The sequence below is a fragment of the Hemicordylus capensis genome, chromosome 2, assembly GCF_027244095.1.
Source record: "Hemicordylus capensis ecotype Gifberg chromosome 2, rHemCap1.1.pri, whole genome shotgun sequence".
In the NCBI taxonomy this organism is placed as follows: Eukaryota; Metazoa; Chordata; class Lepidosauria; order Squamata; family Cordylidae; genus Hemicordylus; species Hemicordylus capensis.
The window spans coordinates 212,470,884-212,484,254 of NC_069658.1; the positions used below are offsets into that span (position 1 = coordinate 212,470,884).

The 13,371-nt window shown below is 50.5% G+C and overlaps 1 protein-coding gene across 7 annotated transcripts in view; it reads right to left on the bottom strand.

Annotated features, from left to right (window-relative positions):
• The window catches only part of NFIC (nuclear factor I C), a 110,445-nt gene that overhangs the window by 50,647 nt on the left and 46,427 nt on the right, over positions 1-13,371 (bottom strand). The gene's annotated exons all lie outside the window — the stretch shown is intronic.

The following is a 13,371-nucleotide window of genomic DNA, read 5'->3' on the forward strand; positions in this document are numbered from 1 at the left end:
CAAAAGATCGCACATGCCTCCTCCCCTGCCTGCAGTTGTACAGCTCCAAATTCTACCACCCCTCTCTGGGCAAAGGGCATTTTGCACTTCTGCATTGGCTAGGAAGTTTAAAGATTGGATGTGCAGGCGATCCCTGTACCAGCAGTAACGGACAGGCAGCTTTCTGTATGCAGAGACTCTACCCCGAGATCAAACACTGCTGACCACACTTTGGGGAGATCGATTCTGAACCCTTCCCTGCACATTTTTGGCGAGGAGCAAAGAGATCTTTGTGTGCCGGATCCAGCCCGCAGGAGAAAGCCTTTTTGGATCAAGGCCAAAAATCACACAGCACTTAGCACATTTCAGAAGTCTCCCATCAAAGATTAATACTGCACAGATGCTTCCGTATTTGTCGTATTGCAAGCAGTGTCCCACCCCCACTCCCCGCACCCACATTAAAGGATTTTGGAAACTTTCATGAGGATGCTTCTAGATGTCACCTAAGAATGCTGGGGTGTTTCATCGAGTGTGCAGTATATGCACGAGTGAACTTGCCCTCCCTATGAATGTATCGGTATTTCCGATTGATATTCACAGATAATAAGCTTGCCAGTGTGTAGCAGAAGGAAGGAAGGAAGGAACCTTCAGATACAGTCAACCTCAAGTAATAAAAGATGGGAACAAACAGGAAAGGCCGCCATCTTTAAAAAAAAAAAGACAGTGGGACTTCCATGTCCAGGAGCAGTCTATCTCCAAGTACATAAGAACAACCCTGCTGGATCAGGCCCAAGGCCTATCTAGTCCAGCATCCTGTTACACACAGTGGCCCACCAGATGCCTCTGAGAAGCCCACAGGCAAGAGGTGAGGGCATGCCCTCTCTCCTGCTGTTGCTCCTCTTCAACCGGTATTGAGAGGTATCTTGCCCTAAACTTCACATATACACTGATGGGGTCTAGGTTGGCAGTGACAGACCAGGCGAGAGATCTTGGGGTGATCGTGGGGGACAGCTTGTTGAAAGTGTCATCTCAACGTACGGCAGCTGTGAAAAGGGCAAATTCCATGCTAGGAGTCATTTGGAAGGGGATTGAAAATGAAAATGCTAATATCATAATGCCCTTATATAAATCTATGGTGCAGATACATTTGGAGTACTGCATACAGTTCTGGTCACTGTATTTTAAGAAGGCCATTGTAGAACTGGGAAAGGTACAGAAGAGGGCAACCAAGATGATCAGGGGCCTGGAGCACCTTCCTTAGGAAGCTAGGCTACAACACCTGGGTTTAGAAAAAAGACAACTGCGGGGAGACATGATAGAGGTTTATAAAATCATGCATGGTATAGAGAGAGTGGACAGATAAAATCTTCTCCCTCTCTCACAACACTAGAACCAGGGGTCACCCCCTGAAACTGAAGGCCAGGAAACTTAGGACCAGCAAAAGGAGGCACTTTTTCACACAGTGCATAATTAATCTATGGAACTCCTTGCCACAGGATGTAGAGACAGCCATTAGCTTTAAAGGGGGCTTAGACAAATTCCTGGAGATCTATCCATGGCTACTAGTCTGGTGGCTGTGGGCCATCTCCAGCCTCAGAGGCAAGATGCCTCTCAATACCAGTTGCAGTGGAGCAATAACAGGAGAGAGGGCATGCACATACCTCTTGCCTGTGGGCTTCTCAGAGGCATCTTGTGGGCTACTGTGCAAAACAGGATATTGGACTAGATGGGCTTCCTTAGGCCTGATCCAGTAGGGCTGTCCTCATGTTCTTATGTCTCATGCTCTTGTGTCTCAAAAAACAGAAACTGTTGGGAGGTACGGAACTGACCGCTCTGCGTACCACCCAGTTAGGCGGTAAGCCTGTCTCCAGTGGCTTCTGAGCCCTGCCATCAGATCTCTTTTTAACCTGCGATTCCACAACTGGGGGTACTCAAAATTGTACAGCCCAGCCCTTGAATGGAACGTGTTCTCTGAGTCCCCACCTAAGCCCATGGGAATGCCAGCGTGGCTGAACAGCGTGAGGTGGACTGTTGTTGTGGGTTTTTTTAAAAATTGCACTAAGCAGGATTCGACTGGAAGTGGCGAGACGATTCAGGCAGCGGGTCCTACCTGGAAAATCCCTCCGTATGACCCCCGCACACACACCCCCTCCCCGAGCAGGGATTTTGCTTCCCTCCCTCCCTCCCTCCCCCTCCAGACCTGCAGCTGTCAACGTGGCAAAGTCACCCCCCGGGGGGGGGGAGAGCGATGCCTGCCCGCCTTCCCAGCTGCCTCTTCTCCGCTCCCCTCCCCGACACTGGCATCCCGTCCGCCTGCTGCCCAGCGGGATGAGTGATTCTAATGGACTTCTTGGCCGGGGAAAGTCTGGACGCTGAAATGCGGAGGGAGGCGGTGGGGGGGGGCGGGCTGGGAAGCCCTGGCAGCTGCCGCCTGAGGCACCGCCACCGTGGCACTGAATGAAGGCGGGCACGCTGCCAGCCGGGGAGCTGCAAACCCATTAGAGGGCACGGATGCTGCCAACGCAGGCGGTGGCGGGGGGGGGGAGCAGACGACGGCAGGTGCAAGGCAGACGTTTCCCAGCTCATCTTTAATTCATCGGCCATGGGGAGCGAAGCGAGCTGAGGGAGGCATCCCCCTCCCAGGCTACGGGGGCACCGTGGGTCTCCCCAAAGCTGACAACCCTAGTCTGCGCGAGCTCCCAGCTCGCCGAGGGCTGCAGCATACAAGAGCGACCCCATCCCGTCATCTCCAGCTAAAAGCACCGAGCGGGGAAAGACGCCTGCAGGGCTGCTGCTGCCAGTCAGAGCTGGCAATCCTGGGCAGGGGGGACCGACGGCCTGACTCCGTCTGAGGCCGTTACATAGGGAACATAGGAAGTGGCCATATACTGAGTCAGACCATTGGTCTATCTAGCTCAGTATTGTCTTCACAGACTGGCAGCGGCTTCTCCAAGGTTGCAGGCAGGAATCTCTCTCAGCCCTATCTTGGAGAAGCTGCCAGGGAGGGAGCTTGGAACCTAGATGCTCTTCCCAGAGCGGCTCCATCCCCTGATGAGGGAAATATCTTCCAGCACTTACACTTCTAGTCTCCCATTCATATGCAACCAGGGTGGACCCTGCTTAGCTAAGGGGACAAGTCATGCTTGCTACCACCAGACCAGCTCTCCTACAGAAGTACTGTAGCTCAGGAGTTGAGCACCGGCTTAGCAAGCAGGAACCCCCAGATTTCGTCCCTGGTGTCTCCCCAGGCCATCTGGGGAGGTCTGCCTGCGGTTGCCACCAGCTTGTGAGATGGCTACTCAGGGCCTCCTCTGCTGTTGCCCCGAGGCTTTGGAATGAGCTCCCTGCCAAAATCAGAACCTCTCCATCTCTGACAGCTTCCAAAAAGACTCTTAAGACACATGTGCCCACCCGAGCTCTTAATTAGATTTGCAGAATGGTGGATTTGTTTTGAAATGGGTTTAATCTATTAACCTTTTAATGGTTGTTTTTATGTTATGCTGTATTTGTTGTAAACCGTTCAGAGACGTGACTTGGAGGGTGGTATACAAATATACTAAATAAAATAAGACTATACTCTGCAATGAGAAAGGACCCCAGGTCGCCGTGCTGGGAAAGGGGTCTTGGCATGCCACTGACAGTCAATGGTAAAAATACTGAGCTCAACAGACCAACACAGTAGAAAGCATCTGATGAATATACATCAGGTGCAGCCATTGCTCAGTCATAGCTCCTGGCTTGGCATGCAAAAGGTCCCAGGTTCAATCCCTAGCAGCACTTCTGGTCAAAGCTGGAAAAGGACCTCATCTGAAACTCTGCTGCCAGTCAGAGTAGATAACTTTCCAAGAGAGGGACCAATTGCCTGACTCAGTAGAAGGCGGTTCCAGGCGTCCAGAGCTCAAGAGAACCATAACAGATCTGTGTCCATTCATTCATTTGATTTATATACCGCCCTTCCAAAAATGGCTCAGGGCGGTTTACAACAAATAAAAGCAATTAAAATCAATTAACAGTTAAAATAAAAACTAAATCAATTTTTGCCATTGCAAATGGTGCAGAGAATATTGTAAATGGTTTACAATCACCATTTACAACAAGAGGGGTGGTAGACACTTTCTTGAAACTGGAGCCTGAAATCAAGGCAGACCACTCGTCCACATTCATCCAAGTTGCAATTAACTTATAGAACTCCCTGCCACAAGAAAGGGATGTTGGCCCCTCTCCCCTAGCTACACCTCTAGCTGGAGGCACATAACAAAGCAGGCTTATTGCATTGAATTGTCCAGAGACTGCTGGTCTAGCTGCTAATGGACTGGTCCTCACTCCAACAAGATCTGGGGCAGTCAACGGATGGTACTCAAACTTTAAAAAAAAAGAAGTACATCCGCACAACACAGAGAGTGGAAGCAGAAGCAGAGGAATCAGCCACTCCGAGGCACTTACTCACGAGTATTCCCACTGGCTGGGAATGTGCTCCAGCTTGGGACATGGAAAAACCAGCACTGCAGTAAAGTTCTCCCCCCCCCTGCCGCCCCCCGCAACAGTCTGTAGGTGCGCAGTCTCCACACCTCTCCCCCCACCAATAAATAAGTAATAAGCTCAACGTTTGAGATGGTGGCTCTTGCTAAAGCCAAACCTCACCGAAAAAGAATACGGGCTGGACAGCCAGGACCCTCTCCCGCTCCCCGCAAAACTCCAAATTCCATTTAAAGAGAAATTTGACATAGCTTCGTGACGGGAGAGCTCCCTTGCACGAAATTTCAAAAAAGGCTGCAATATTTCACAGAAGGCTTTGTCGAACTAAAGTCAAACTGGAGTGGAACCGGGGGAGGGCATTCCACTCCCCCATTTGCAGGCAGCAACCGGGGGGCATTTCAGCCATTTCCAGGGGGGCTTTAGCAGTCACAGTGATGCCAGAGGGAAAACAAATAGTCAGGATCCCAGCCAGATGGCGATTTTACTTTGTAAGGGCAGGTGTGTGTCCACATATCGTCTGGATTTACATCAAAGTCCCTGCAAGCTATCAGGGAGCAGGCCATGCACAATTTGGGTTCTTCATTGCCCGATTAGCCCGATATATGTCTGGGGTTAAAAAAAAAAATCCAGTCTGTGTGTCGGGTTTTTAGGCAAATGCAAAATATCCAACATGCCCCGTAACTGGCAGTATTTCACCCTTCTTAATCCCTGCTCTCTGGGAAAGGCCCAAAGGAAAGCTTGCCCTTCAAACCCACGCCCCACACTATAAAAAAACTGGGGGGGGGGGGCACAGAAGGAACAAAGTGCATTTGGAGTTTGGCAAGCTATGCCCCACACATTAGATTACCAAAACAGAAATGAGGGGAGGAACTACTTGTTTGGATTGGGGGGGGGGAATTGCCCATACTTGCACCCCACACAAAAGTTGCCAGATTTGTAATCTGCTCTTCCCCACCCTCCAACCAGGCAGAAAATGTGGGGGGGATTTCAGCTCTGCCCTGTTTGGATGTGGCCAGCGAAATTTCGCAGAAGGGACCCCCTTTTACCGAATGAGAAATGAACACAGAAGGCAAAGGCTTGGGAGAGATTGGCAACGAGCACCACTCCTCATGGGGGGCTGGGGGGAACTTGGCCATGCGGATGATGCACATAGAGGCATGGAAGCCGCACGGCTGGTGTCAGAACACAGCTTGGCAGATTGGGGCCATCTGCCTGCTTTTTTAAAATCCTTCCAGGGTTTCAGGCTGGGAAGCAGAGGTGGCCACTTGCCAGCTCAGATGGGGGCAGGGAAGGGGGCACAAGCGGCCCCACTCCTCCCAGCCCTTTGCACGCCAGCCTCATCGGAGGGGTAGTGGGCAATGTCGCATTTGTCTGCTCCACCTGGGTGCGTTGGCCTCCAATGTTCTGCATAATTGCCAAACTGGACTCTGAACCCAGCGCCCCCTGCCAGGGTCCCTTGGCACAGAAGTCAGCTGCTTCATTGAGCTCTTCTTGTGGTAGAAGCACGACTTGTCCCCTTTGCTAAGCAGGGTTTTCCCTGGTTTGCATGTGAATGGGAGACTAGAAGTGTGAGCCCTGTAAGATATGCCCCTTAGGGGATGGAGCCGCTCTGGGAAGAGCAGAAGGTTCCAAGTTCCCTCCCTGGCAGCATCTCCAAGATCGGGCTGAGAGAGACTCCTGCCTGCAACCTTGGAGAAGAAGCCGCTGCCAGTCTGTGAAGACAATACTGAGCTAGATGGACCAAGGGTCTGACTCAGTATATGACAGTTTCCTATGTTCCTATGACTAACTTCACCCCAAAGTCTTCAGTCCCACTGCATTGCTTAGGCAACAGTCCTCTTTTTCTCCTTCCATCTTTCAACCCCTCTTTTCATTCTCCCTCTTTCTTCCCCAAACCCAGTCTACTTTGCAACCCACCGAAATATTGCAAGCTCTGCGCACTGCATTTTCCAAAGTTGTTGGTATTTGTGCACTGCGTCCCAAGGTTATTGGCATCCGGAAGGACCTATAGACATCCCCTCCACATATTTAGCATGGGCTGCGTTCACACAGCCGCAAAGATCTCGGTTAAAAAGTTAATCAGGATTCGTGATCCTAGCAGACCTGATTGTGTGAACTCAGAATTTTAGGGCAACTCTGCTCTGGGCAACCAGCAGAGATGAGCAGGAAGGTTATCTGTCTTTGGATAGGGGAAGGTTCCACCTCCACTTGTGCAGAGGGTTCCAGACGGCCTCAGAATCATGGCCACTGGAGCCGTGCTATTCCCCTGTCTGGCAATCTGTTCCTTTCACAGACTGCTCCAGAGAGAAATTGCCTTCTGCTCTCCACGGGAGTCACTGGGCCCTCATCACTGGCCAGCTTTGCTTTATATAACCCTTGGCAGGTGGGGCAAAGTCTCGTGAGAACTCAGGCCGAGATCTCACGTGGGTTGCCCCGATCCTGAGACGACTCCCCGTCTTCGAGCAACAGCGTGCCGCTATCCAAGATGTTGCAGTTTAGTGCAGTAGACTCTGTGTGTGTGTGTGTGTGTTTGTTTGCTTACTCATGAGGAGACACTCCCCCAAGAAAAGGTGTCCACCCGCTGCTAAGCTGGGGAATGTTTGTCATGGGCCTATCACGGCAATTTGCCGTTCAAAAGGGAAGGACAGATCTACTCATGAGTGAGCCGACGCAGGCCTTTCATTACCAAGCAACAGGGCGGAGAAAGGATTTCTTGCATCTCCAGAGGAAGCAGCTATATACTGAGTCAGACCCTCGGTCCGTCTCGCTCAGTGTTGTCTACACAGACTGGCAGCGGCATCTCCAAGGTTGCAGGCAGGAATCTCTCTCAGCCCGATCTGGGAGATGCTGCCAGGGAAGGAACTTGGGACCTTCTGCTTGCAAACATGCAGGTGCTCTTCCTAGAGTGGCCCCATCCCCTAAGGGGGAATATCTTACAGTAGCCACCTAATGGTAGCCACCTAACCTCCTTGGGGCTATCTTTTAATGAAAGGTGGTATAAAAATGCAATAAATAAATAAATAAATAAATAAATAAATAAATAAATAAATGGTGCAGCAGGGAAATGACTTGATTATCAAGCCAGAGGTTGCCGGTTTGAATCCCCGCTGGGATGTTATATCGGGCAGCAGCGATATAGGAAAGATGCTGAAAGGCATCGTCTCATTCTGTGTGGGAGGAGGCAATGGTCAACCCATCCTGTATTCCACCAAGGACAACTACAGGGCTCTGTGGGCGCCAGGAGTCGACACCGACTCGACGGCACACCTTTACCTTTATGTAGTCTCCCATTCAGCTGCAAGCCAGGGTGGGCCCTGCTTAGCAAAGAGGACAATTCATGCTTCCCCCCCCCCACCAGACCAGCTCTCCTCCCCTGTCCGGTCACCAAGTGAACTTGGGGGCTGCTTTAAGGAGGGTCTTCCCACCCACCCTCCCCACCCCCAAACACCAGCACGGCATTTTCTTGCCAGCACGCAAAGCGGAGGCATGGTACAATTTGATCGATGGCGGGAGATTGATTACCATTACGCTGCAATGCTTTTGACTTTCAGCCACGACCTCCACTCCTGCAGCCAGCCAAGGGCTGCAGGAAGAAACTCTCCCCCCCCCCGCCCCCCACCACCGCCACCCACTGGCCTCCTCCTCCTCTGCTGCAGCTACCCAGACAAGCCTTGTGCAAAATATCAGACAGGAGGTGAGCACAGAAAGATGCACCAAGATTCCGGGTTTGGCATTAGGAAGAGTTCAGATCTCTGCAGCATTGCGATCGGAACTGTTTAGGCCGAGGAGATTCCTGCCTGCCACCTTGGAGAAGCCACTGCCAGTCTGTGCAGACAATACTAAGCTAGATGGACCGAGGGTCTGACTCAGTATACGGCAGCTCCCCATGTTCCTATGATGGGCAGGGGGCAGGATAGCCAGGGGAAGGACTAGATGGCCTCCTGGCATGCCCTAATCTTTTTATTCTGGGCCCTGAAGTGAGCGCTCGGGATGGGCTGGAGAGAGAGATGCTCAAGAGAGACCCGCCTTTGGTCTGGCACGTCGCATGCGCCTGCTCCGGGGTCGCCCGTTGCAGAGGAAAATCGGCGGAGGAGATTTTTTGCTGACGCAGGAGGGAAAAAGAACGTTATCAGGAGGAGGGGAAGGGAAGGAGAGAGTCTGAGACTGCTCCAGACTGATAATGTCAGAGGCAACGGCAGCTGCATCTTAACAAGGACCAGCCAGCCAGCCTCCAGCCAGCCTGGGCTGCCTGATCCGTCCCCAAATACGCAACGCCCCAAACCCTCGCAGAAGCCCAGGGCTAAAAAGCCAGGGGGGAGGCTCTTTCTCCAGCAAAAGCAGATCCAGGACACTTTACCAGCAGAAGGACAGACGCAGGCATCATAAGGAACTTAGGAAGCTGCCATATGCTGAGTCAGACCATCGGTGCATCTAGCTCAGTATGGTCTACCCAGGCTGGCAGTGGCTTCTTCTCCAAGGCTGCAGGCAGGAATCTCTCTCAGCCCGATCTTGGAGATGCTGCCAGGGAAGGAACTTGGAACTTTCTGTATGCAAGCATGCAGGTGCTCTTCCCAGAGCAGCCCTGTCCCTTAAGGGGAATATCTTATCGTACTCACACATAGTCTCCATTCTAATGCAAACCAGGGCAGACCCTGTTTAACAAAGTGGATAATTCATGCTTGCTTGCTCTAACAGGGGTTCCCCGATGCTGTTGACTGACTGACTGACTGACTGACTAAGTGCTGTCAAGTCAGTGCTGACTCTTAGCGACCACCTAGATAGATTCTCTCCAGGATGATCTGTCTTCAACTTGGCCTTGAAGGTCTCTCAGTGGTGCATTCATGGCTGTCGTCATCGAGTCCACTCACCTTGCTGCTGGCCGTCCTCTTCTTCTCTTTTCTTCAACTTTCCCCAGCATGATGGACTTCTCAAGGGAGCTGGGTCTTCGTAGAATGTGTCCCAAGTATGGTAGTTTGAGCCTGGTCATTTGTGCCTCGAGTGAAAATTCTGGATTGATTTGTTCCATGATCCATTGGTTTGTTTTCCTGGCTGTACGTGGTCTCCTCAAAAGTCTTCTCCAGCACCAAAGTTCAAAAGCGCCAATGCTTTTCCTTATCTTGCTTCTTCAAAGTCCAGCTTTTACATCCATAGTGTCACGGGAAAGACCACTGTCCGAACTATTCTAATCTTTGTAGGTGTAGACACGTCACGGCATCTAAATCTCCTTTCCAAGGCCTTCATTGCAACTCTACCAAGTGCTAGTCTGCGGCGTATTTCTTGACTGCTGGATCCTTGACTGTTGACGGTCGATCCTAAAAGGCAGAAGCTATCCACCTCTTCAGTGTCTTCATTGTCAATTCTGAGGCTGGTTGCTGTTTCTGTTGTCATTAGTTTAGTCTTCTTTACATTTAATTGTAGTCGCATTTTTTCACTGTGCTCCTTGTCCTTCATTACTAAAGCTTGCAGATCATCTGCATTCTCAGCTATCAGAGTGGTGTCATCAGCGTAGCGCTGGAGTTGTTGACTACAACTCCCATAATCCCCAGCCAAAGGCTACGGCAGCTGGGGATGCTGGGAGTTGTAGTGAACAACATCAGGAAATCCCTGTTAGAGGGAAAACAGTGCTACCACAAGACCAGCTCTCATCCCAGGTAGTTTAGGATTAAGGTTGTTTCACGGATGTTTCCCCCACCCACCCCGATCCAACAGGAATATTTCCTAACTTTCGACTGAGTAAGGTAGGGGATGGGGTATTTTCCAAACAGCATAACTGAAAGCCTCCCCACACATTCGCAGCAATGTTTGGAGGGTTGCCACCAAATCATTTGATTACTAGAGTGATCCCTAATTGGCTAGGATCACCCACGGGGCCCACATAGGAGGCGCTGTCCACAGTCTAAATGGGTTATGTTTTACTTCGGAGGTACCAGCATATGACCAGATCCAACCGACTATTCAGGTTACCATCACAGCTAGTAGGTGTTCCCTGATGAACTAGGACCACTCAAGGAGTAATTGTGCCTAAATAGCAGGAACAATCAATGGCTGTGAAAAAAGTAGGATTTATAGGAGGCCCTTGTGATTTGTGCGGGTTCTGTTCCCACCTATTTCCGCAGATAAAGCAACCATGAATGAAGAAACCTTAACCCTATGTGGATTGAGGGGGGGGGGTTACATTCCTAAGCACACAGAAGTGTGCAGAAAATCACAAGAAAAATGGGGGAGCAGAAATAAGCACTGTACATTGATCTTTAGCTATCCATCAATGCTCCCCAACCGTTCCAAATCCTCCAGGGGATTTTTCTTCTTTTTTTGAGGTGTGTGTGCGTGTTTGCATAAAAGAGCCACAAAATGGCTTAGCACTACAAAATGGCAGCAGGAAATGATGTCAGAAGTCATTCCTGGCCATGCAAGAACCATGGATAAGCTAAAATAACCCTATTTTCACCCTGCAAATAAAGAAACTGGGTCCATATGACTCCACCGTCAATACGCGAAACCACGGGTGCCAGGACCACAGATAATGAGGGTCACTTGTATTTAAGCCAAGGGGGAAAAATTTTTTGGAACCTATATGCCAATTCCCCTTCAAAAGAAAAAAGAAAAAGTGGCTAACAGTTAAATGCCATACAGGCTGAACCCCCAACATCATTTTTATTTTATTTTTTGGTTAGAGGTTTGAAAGAACATAGGAGTTCAACCTCATCTTGAACAACAACAAATATTTATATACTGCTTTTCAACAGAAGTATCCAAAGCGATTTACACAGAGAAATAATAAATAAATAAGGAAGGAAGGAAGGAAGGAAGGAAGGAAGGAAGGAAGGAAGGAAGGAAGATTGCGCCCTGTCCCCAAAGGGCTCACAATCTAAAAAAGACACACATGATAGACACCAGCCACAGACACTGGAGGGATGCTGTGTTAGGGGTGGATAGGGCCAGTTGCTCTCCCCCTGCTAAATAAAGAGACTCACCATGTTAAAAAGGTGCCTCTTTGCCCAGTTAGTAGGGGTTAATGCCCACTTGAGACACTGATTAGCCCTTTCTCCCAAGAAACAGAAGTTCACAAATCTTCACCGCCACCATCACACAAAGCACTTCTGCGCATGGTGCGCAGAAACAGCGCATAACAAACCATGTACAACAGGACGGTTTTGCCCTTCAGCAAAGTGCACAAGGATCTGTCAGCAATGGTTTTAAATAGGACTCAGAGAGGCACCGAACACGGAGAGAAATCAAAGAACAGGACGGAGGAAATCCCACCGTCTGCGCACAGTCAGAGAATTTTCGCCCAAGCCCATGGGTGGAGTTGCAGCCTGGGAAGAGAAACCCCCACGTTGCTGCCTTAAAACAGGAGTCGAGAGCCACCTTAAGGCAGCCTCCTTCCAGCCAGGGGAAAGTGACAGGCGGGGAGAGAGGCCTTATCAGCTGTGTATTTACTGCCTGGGGGTTTGTTACCAATTAGAAGGATCAGGTGATTTCAAGGCCGCCTTGGAGCCCCAGACGGCCGGGGTCAAGGTCAGGAGGCTGCAGCCGTGAGGAGGAGAGGGAGGGAGGGAGAGGAGGCAGCCGCGAGGTGGCCGGATCAAGGACCTCCCGTCAATGCTGCACCAAGCCTCAGCCTGGGGGAGAAGCGGTTTCTCCTCGGCCTTCACGCGGATCTGGAGAGGGGAAGGGTGGTTGTTTTTTTAAAATAAACTTTCTCCTGTCTCTCCCACTCTGCATCCGGACACTGCAGATAAGTCCAGAAACGCCACCTTAAGGAGAGACCAAAACAAGAAAGCGGCACTGCAAAGACAGCCCCGGTTGCCAACGCAAAGGCAGTCCCATTAGCGGTGGACATAACGGCGGGAAATGACTCAAGGTAGTCCCATTGGAATTAAAAGGGCCAGTTAGACGTCGCCCGGCTTTGATTTCAGAGGGACTCCTTGGAGCAATTTCCCACCGTAGGTGCGCCAACGTTCTTTTAGAAAAACGGCACATTATAAAACCAAAGCATCTGCACTGAGTCACAAAAGTTGGATCTTTTCCCTTCCTCTCATCAATGGACTCTCTCTCTCTCTCTCTCTCTCTCTCTCACACACACACACACACACAAACACACCATGAAGCTGCCAACGGAGTCAGACACTTGGTCCACCTCGGCCAGTGCGATCTACTCTGACTGGCAGCCATTCGCCAAAGTCTCAAGAAGAGAGCGCTTTCCCAGACCTGGAGATTCTGGGGGGGACTGAACCAGAGACCTTCTGTATACAAAGCAGGTGTTCTCTCTGCTGAGCTATGGCTTCGACCCCCCCCCCATGAAGCTCAATACTGTCTACACTGATAGGCAGCAGCTCTACAGGTTTTAATAGGAAGCTTTCCTAGCAGGGGCGTAGCAAGGTTGGAGTGGGCCCAGAGACAAGATTTTAAAATGCCCCCCCTCCCTTCACTGAAGCTCAACTCATGCAGTAAAGAAATCTTAAATGAGGCTGAATAGTGGTAACAAAAAGCATAGTAAAATTTATACATGGAGAGAGAGAGAGAGAACACCTATGTGCCACAACAGAACATCATCCTAAATTATTTTTTAAAAGGTTGTGTAAATTATGGACATGCTGTTCTGGTAGCTCCAGGTCTTAACACTCACATCAATTTCAGAGGATGAATACAACTGAAGGAAGCCCTGGCAGGTGTGCGGCTGGGGGAGTCAGTCATGTGACTTGTCTCGGGGGGGGGGCCAAGGCAGTGGGCCCCCAGACAACTGTCTCCCCTTGCCCTATTATAACCACTGTTTCCTAGCCCTTCTTGGATTAATCCGGGAAGCCAAGCGGGATCTCTGTCACTGAGCTAAAGACCCTCCACAACATGCTCTTTCTACTTATGCAATTCTCAAAGAACAGAAAGAAGAACCTCGCCATCTAACCCAGCACCCTG